Source organism: Suricata suricatta, chromosome X (assembly GCF_006229205.1).
Source record: "Suricata suricatta isolate VVHF042 chromosome X, meerkat_22Aug2017_6uvM2_HiC, whole genome shotgun sequence".
NCBI classification, from domain to species: Eukaryota; Metazoa; Chordata; class Mammalia; order Carnivora; family Herpestidae; genus Suricata; species Suricata suricatta.
In genome coordinates, this window is record NC_043717.1 from 56,965,035 (window position 1) to 56,972,316 (window position 7,282).

Below are 7,282 nucleotides of genomic sequence, written 5' to 3' on the forward strand. Positions count from 1 at the left end.
AGAAACTGAATATGACACAAAGAAAGGGAAAGAACATTCCATGCTCATGGCTTGGAAGAAAAAATATTGTTATAATGTCTAAAATATCCAAACCAATCTACAGGTTATATGCAGTCTCTATCAAAATAACAACAAAAAGGAAAAACAAACTGGAGGTAATATATTTCCAGACTTCAAGATAAACTAAAAAGCTATAGTGATCAAAACATTATGGTACGGGCACAAAAATAGACACATAGAATAATGGAACAGAATAGAAAACTTAGAAATAAACCCACAGGAGGAGCCAAGATGGTGGAGAAGAAGTGAGCTCTGTAAACTTCATCCGCCCCATCTACCGAACTGAGAAGGACATTACTCTTATCTGCAAGAGTGGAAGGAGTTCAGTTTTGCTTTCATTTCCTTTACCTTTGGGGATGTGTTGAGTAGGAAATTGCTGTGGTTGAGGTCAAGGAGGTTGTTTCCTACTTTCTCCTCAGGGTTTTGATGGTTTCCTGTCTCACATTCAGGTCCGTCAGCCATTTTGAGTCTATTTTTGTATATGGTGTAAGAAAGTGGTCTGGTTTCATTCTTCTGCATGTTGCTGTCCAGTTCTCCCAGCACCACCTACTAAAGAGGCAGTCTTTTTACCATTGGGTACTCTTTCCTGCTTTGTCAACAATTAATTGGCCATACATTTGTGGGCCCAGTTCTGGGTTCTCTATTTTATTCCATTGATCTATGTGTCTGTTTTTGTCCCAATACCATCCTGTCTTGATGATGACAGCTTTGTAGTAGAGGCTAAAGTCTGGGATAGTGATGCCTCCCGTTTTGGTTTTATTCTTCAATATTACTTGGGAACTCATCAAGATAAAAAGCTTCTGCACTGCAAAGGAAACAATCAAGAAAACGAATAGGCAACTGATGGAATGGGAAAAGATAGTTGCAAATGACATATCAGATAAAGGGCTAGTATCCAAAATCTACAAGGAACTCACCAAACTCCACACCCAAAAACCAAATAACCCAGGGAAGAAATGGGCAGAAGACATAAACAGACACTTCTCCAAAGAGGACATCCAGATGGCCTACAGGCACATGAAACGATGCTCAACATCACTCACCATCAGGGAAACACAAATCAAAACCACACTGCGATACCAGCTCACGCCAGTCAGTGTGGCTAAAATGAACAAATCATGAGACTATAGATGTTGGAGAGGGTGTGGAGAGATGGGCACCCTCTTACACTGTTGGTGGCAATGTAAACTGGTGCATCCCCTCTGGAAAACAGTGTGGAGTTCCTCAGAAAATTATCCATAGAACTCCCTTATTACCCAGCAATAGCACTGCTAGGGATTTACCCAAGGGATGCAGAAGTGCTGATGCATAGGAACACATGTACCCCAATGTTCATAGCAGCACTGTCAACAATAGCCAAATCATGGAAAGAGCCTAAATGTCCATCACCTGATGAGTGGATGAATAAGATGTGATATATATATATACAATGGAGTATTACATGGCAATGAGAAAGAATGAAATCTGGCCATTTGTAGGAAAGTGGATGGACCTCGAGGGTGTCATGCTAAGGAAAATAAGTCAGGCAGAGATGGACAGATACTATATGTTTGCACTCATAGGTCTAACAGGAGAATAGGAGAAACCTAATGGAGGACCAGGGGGAGGGGAAGAGGGAAAGAGAGTTGGGGAGAGAGAGGGATGCAAAACTTGAGAGACTATTGAATACTCAAAATGAACTGAGGGTTGAAAGGGAAGGGGGAGGGAAGGAAAGAGGTGGTGGTAATGGATGAGGGCACTTATGGGGAAGATCACTGGGTGTTGTCTGGAAACCAATTTGACAATAAACTATTAAAAAAAATTGGAAAGAGAAAATACAGACTCCAGAAAAAAGACAACTTCAAAGATACCTGAGTGAGTGAGTGCGAACTGGGGAGATTGGAACATGGGCCAGCCCTAGAGGGGCAGGAGGAGTGGGAGCCCTGCCCAATAAAGGGAAAGCACACGGAGCCCTGAGAGACAAAGGGAAGTGAAAGAGAAACTGAAAACGCTCATAGTACTGTCTCTAGAGAAGAGATAAAGAGCATTTAATCCACAAGGAGAGAAAAACTCTCATTCCATTTATAACTGCTGGGCGGCAGGAATCACGAATTCCGAATCCCAGGTGGCACAAGGAAAAAAGAGCCCCAACCTCTGCGCGATCCCGGCAGGGAGTTGGTGGGGGTGAAGTTGGCGGCAGCAGCATGCACTTCGATAACAGCTGCAGGAGCACGCACCTCGTTTCTGACAGCGGCAGTGCAAATCCCGGCAGGCTCCAACAAAAACTGCTTCCTCCCCCTACATGACTCTGGCAGGGAGTTGGCGGCAGTGACTACAGGGGCGCACACTTGAGGTGCAGCTGCAGGAGCGCACACCTCATTTCCAGCAGTGCACCATGCCTCAGTCAGGGGCAGCGCAAATCCCAGCATGCACTAGGAGAAACTGCTCCCTCCCTCTATGAGATCCCGGCTAAGAAGCCAGCTGCCAAAGCAGTACATCTCATCTGTGGTAGCATAAAAGTACACGGACTAGGATTTTGAAGTGAGGAAGGCCTGAAAAGTACAGCTTGGCTCAGCTGCAGTGCAAGGAGATCAGACTCATAAGAGTGGCTTGCAGTGCTTAATTCCAGTGGAGCTTGGGGTGCCGCCATTCTCCTCTCTGCAACCACCAAGGCAGGGCCTCCCAGATCAGCCCCTGAGACCTCCGTATACCAAACCATGCCTATCAGCTAGGGGGAGCTGCTGCTATTTTTGTACTTATTTTTTATTATTACCCTTTTTACTTTTTTTGTTTTTTAAATATTTACTCTTTATTTTCTTTTTCCTTTCTCCCTCTTTTTTTTCTCTTGCCATCCAGATATATTATCCCTTATCTCATTCTTATCTCTACCCTCGACTGGTTATATATTTTTAGACTGTCCATTTTCCTCTGTTGTCTCTGTCCCCATTTATTTTTTTCTTCTCTTCTTTTCTTCTCTTTTCTGTCCCTTCCTTTTCTTTTCTTTCTTTCACCCTTTGAATTTGTTTGTTTGTTTGATTTGTCTGTGAGATTGTGTGTTTCTGTTCCCTGTGTGTTTGGCTGTCTGTTTTCCTTTTCAGGGCTGCCCCAACAAACAAGCCAAAGTACGCATGACGGAGAGTCCCAAATATCGCTGGGTAGAGATATAAAATAATCAAAGGCACAACAAGAGAAACTGAGAGACGCAATAAAAGAACATTTTCTGAAACGACATGCGCTGGATGGCAAATAAGCCTCCTTTAACAGAGCAATACTAACAGGTACATGGTGCACAACCAGCTTTTTAAAAAAATTTTTAAATGTTTTTTTAAATTTATTTTTGAAAGAGACAGAGTGAACAGGGGAGGGCCAGAGAGAGAGGAAAATACAGAATCTGACGCAGGCTCCAGCTCTGAGCTAGCTGTCAGCACAGAGCCCAAAGCAGATCGAACCCACAAACCATGGGATCATGACCTGAGTGAAAGCCAGACGCTTAACCGACTGAACCACTCAGCACCCCCACAACTAACTATTAAAACTAACAAGAGACAGAAAACTAGCCAAAACGACAAAACAAAAGAACTCTCCCCTAAAGAAACTCCAGGAAGAAGTCACAGCCACAGAACTGCTCAAAACAGATCTAAACAACATAATTGAACAAGAATTTAGAACAACTGTCATAAAATTAATCACTGGGCCTGAAAAGAGCATCAGAGAAGCTACTGATACAATGACTAGGGACTTTCAAAATAGGTGTGAGGAGTTAAAAAAGGTTATAAATGAGGTGAATAATAAAATGGAGGAAGCTACCTCACGGATTGAAGAGGCATAGACGAGAATAGGTGAATTAGAAGACACAGTTATAGCAAAAGAGGAAGCCGAGGAAAAGAGAGAGAAATTGATCCACGAGCAGGAAAGGAGCATTCGAGACATGAGTAATACAATCAAATGGAACAACTTCAGTATCATAGGAATTCCTGAAGAGGAAGGAAGAGAGAGAGGTCCTGAAGGGGTACTAGACCAAATGATAACTGAGAATTTCCAGAATCTGGGGAAAGAAATAGACATTAAAATTCAAGAGGCACAAAGAACCTACTTAAGATGTAATTGGATCGCCCTTCTGCACGACATATCATAGTCAACCTGGCAAAATATAAAGATAAAGAGAGAATTCTGAAAGCAGCTAGGGAGAAAAGGGCCCTCACATAGAAAGGGAAACCTATCAGAGTGGTTACAGATCTATCTAATAAAACTTGGCAGGCCAGGAAGGTTTGGCAGGAAATCCCCAATGTGATAAACAGAAAAAGTATGCAGCCAAGAATCCTTTATCTAGCGAGCTCGTCATTCAGAATAGAAGGAGAGATAAACGTTTTCCCAAATAAACAAAAATTCTGAGAATTCTTCACCACTAAACCAGCCTTATAAGAAATCTTAAAAGGGACACTATGAGGGAAATGTTGCAAAGAATACAAGGTAGCAGATACACCACTACAAACATGAACTCAAAGGAGAACACAATGAATCTAAACCCACATTTTTCAATAATAACACTGAATGTAAATGGACTGAATGCTCCAAACAAATGACAGGGGGTAGAGGAAGGGATAAAAAAAACAAAACCCATCTATTTGCTATCTACAAGAGTCTTATTTTAGACTTGAGGACACCTTGAGATTGAACGTAAAGGGATAGAGAAATAGTTATCATGCAAATGGAAGTCAAAGGGAAGCTGGAGTAGCCATACTTATATCAAACACACTGGACTTTAAAATAAAGGCAGTAACAAAAGATGAAGAAGAACATTATATCATATTTACAGGTTCTCTCCATCAGGAAGAGCTAACAATTATAAACATCTATGTGCAAAATCTGGGATGCCCAAATACATAAAACAATCACAGGCAGAAGCATTCTTATTGATAAGAATGTGCTAATTACAGGAGACTTTAATACTCCACTGACAGCAATGGATAGATCAACCAGTCAGAATATAACTAAAAAAATGGACCTGAACAACACATTGGAACAGATGGAATTGATAGATATATTTAGAACTCTGCATCCTGAAGTCAGGAAATTCACCTTCTTTTCGAGTGCACATGGCACATTCTCCAAGATTGATCACATACTGGGGCATAAAGCAGCCTTCCATAAATATAAAAAATTGAGATCATACCATGCACAATTTCAGAAATCAATGCTATGAATCTTGATGTCAACCACAGGAGAAAGTCTGGAAAACCTCCAAAAATGTGGAGGTTAAAACCACCTTACTAGAGAATGATTGGGCTAATCAGGCAATTAGAGAAGAAATTGAAAAATATATGGAAACAAACGAAAATGAAAATACAACAATCCAAAATCTCTGAGACGCAGCAAAGGCAGTCCTAAGAGAAAGTATATTGTAATTTCAACAAACTAGAAAAAGCTTAAATTTAACATCTAACAGAGCACCTAATGGAACTAGAAGAGGAGCAGCAAGGGCACCCCAAACTCCGCAGAAGAAAAGAAATAATAAAGATCAGGAAGAAATAAACAATATAGAATTTAAAAAAAAACAGTTGAGTAGATCAATGAAACCAAGAGTTGGTTCTTTGAAAAAATAAACAAAATTGATAAACCTGTAGCCAGGCTCCTTAGAAAGAAAAGAGACAGCACCCAGATATACAAAATCATGATTGAAAATGGATCTATTACATCCAATCCATTAGAAAAACAAGCAATCATTAGAGATTACTATCAAAAACTACATGCCAACACACTGGACAACCTAGAAGAAATGGACAAATTCCTAAACATACATCCACTCCCAAAATTCAAATGAGAAGAGATAGAAAGCATGAATAGACCGATAACCAGTGAAGAAATCAAATCTGTTATCAAAAATCTCCCAACGAATAAGAGCCCAGAGTCAGATGGCTTCACAGGGGAATTCTCCCAGACATTTAAAGCAGAGCTAATACCAATTCTTCTCAAACTATTCCAAAAAATAGAAATAGAAGGAAAACTTTCAAACTCATTCTACAAAGCCAGCATCATCTTGATACCCAGACCCAGCAAAAAAAGGGAACTACAGACCAATATCCTTAATGAATAGAGATGCAAAAATACTCAACAAGATATTAGCAAAATGAATTCAACTGTGTATAAAACCTTATCAATCATGGTCAAGTGGGATTCATTCCTGGGTTACAGGGCTGGTTCAGTATTCACAAATCCATCAATGTGAGACATCACATTAAGAAAATAACAGATAAAAACCATATGATCCTGTTGATAGATGCAGAAAAATCTTTTGACAAAATACAGCATCCTTTCTTAATAAAAACCCTTGAGAAAGTCGAAATAGAAGGACTTACTTAAACATTATAAAAGCAGTTTATGAAAAGCCCACAGCTAATATCATACTCAATGGCGAAAAACAGAGCTTTCTCCCTGAGATCAGGAACACGACAGGGGTGTCCACTGTCACCACTGTTGTTTAACATAGTGTTGGAAGTCCTAGCATCAGCAATCAGACATCAAAAAGAAATAAAAGGCATCAGAATCAGCAAAGAAGAAGTCAAACTTTCACTTTTCACTGATGACATGATATTCTCCATGGAAAACCCAACAGACTCCACCAGAAACCTTCTAGTACTGATCCATGAATTCAGCAAAGTTGCAGGTTACAAAATCAATGCACAGAAATTGGTTGCATTCTTTTACACCAATAATGAAGCAGTGGAAATAGAAATCAAGAAACTGATCTCATTCACAATTGCACGAAAAACCATAAAATACCTAGGAATAAACCTAACCAAGGATGTAAAAGACCTATATGATAAACACTATAGAAAAATTATGAAAGAAATTGAAGACACAAAGAAATGGAAAACAATCCATGCTCATGTATTGAAAAAATAAATATTGTGAAAATGTCATTACTACCCAAAGCAATCTACACATTCAATCTCCATCAAAATGCACCAGAGTTCTTCTCAAAGCTAGAACAAGCTATCCTAAAATTTGTATGGAACCACAAAAAACCCCAAATAGCCAAAGTAATACTGAAGAAGAAAACCAAAATGGGAGGCATCACAATCCCAGACTTTAGCCTCTACTACAAAGCTGTCATCATCAAGACAGTATGGTATTGGCACAAAAACAGACACAGGGACCAAGGGAATAGAATAGAGAACCCAGAACTGGGCCTACAAATGTATGGCCAATTAATTTTTGACAAAGCAGGAAAGAGTATCCAATG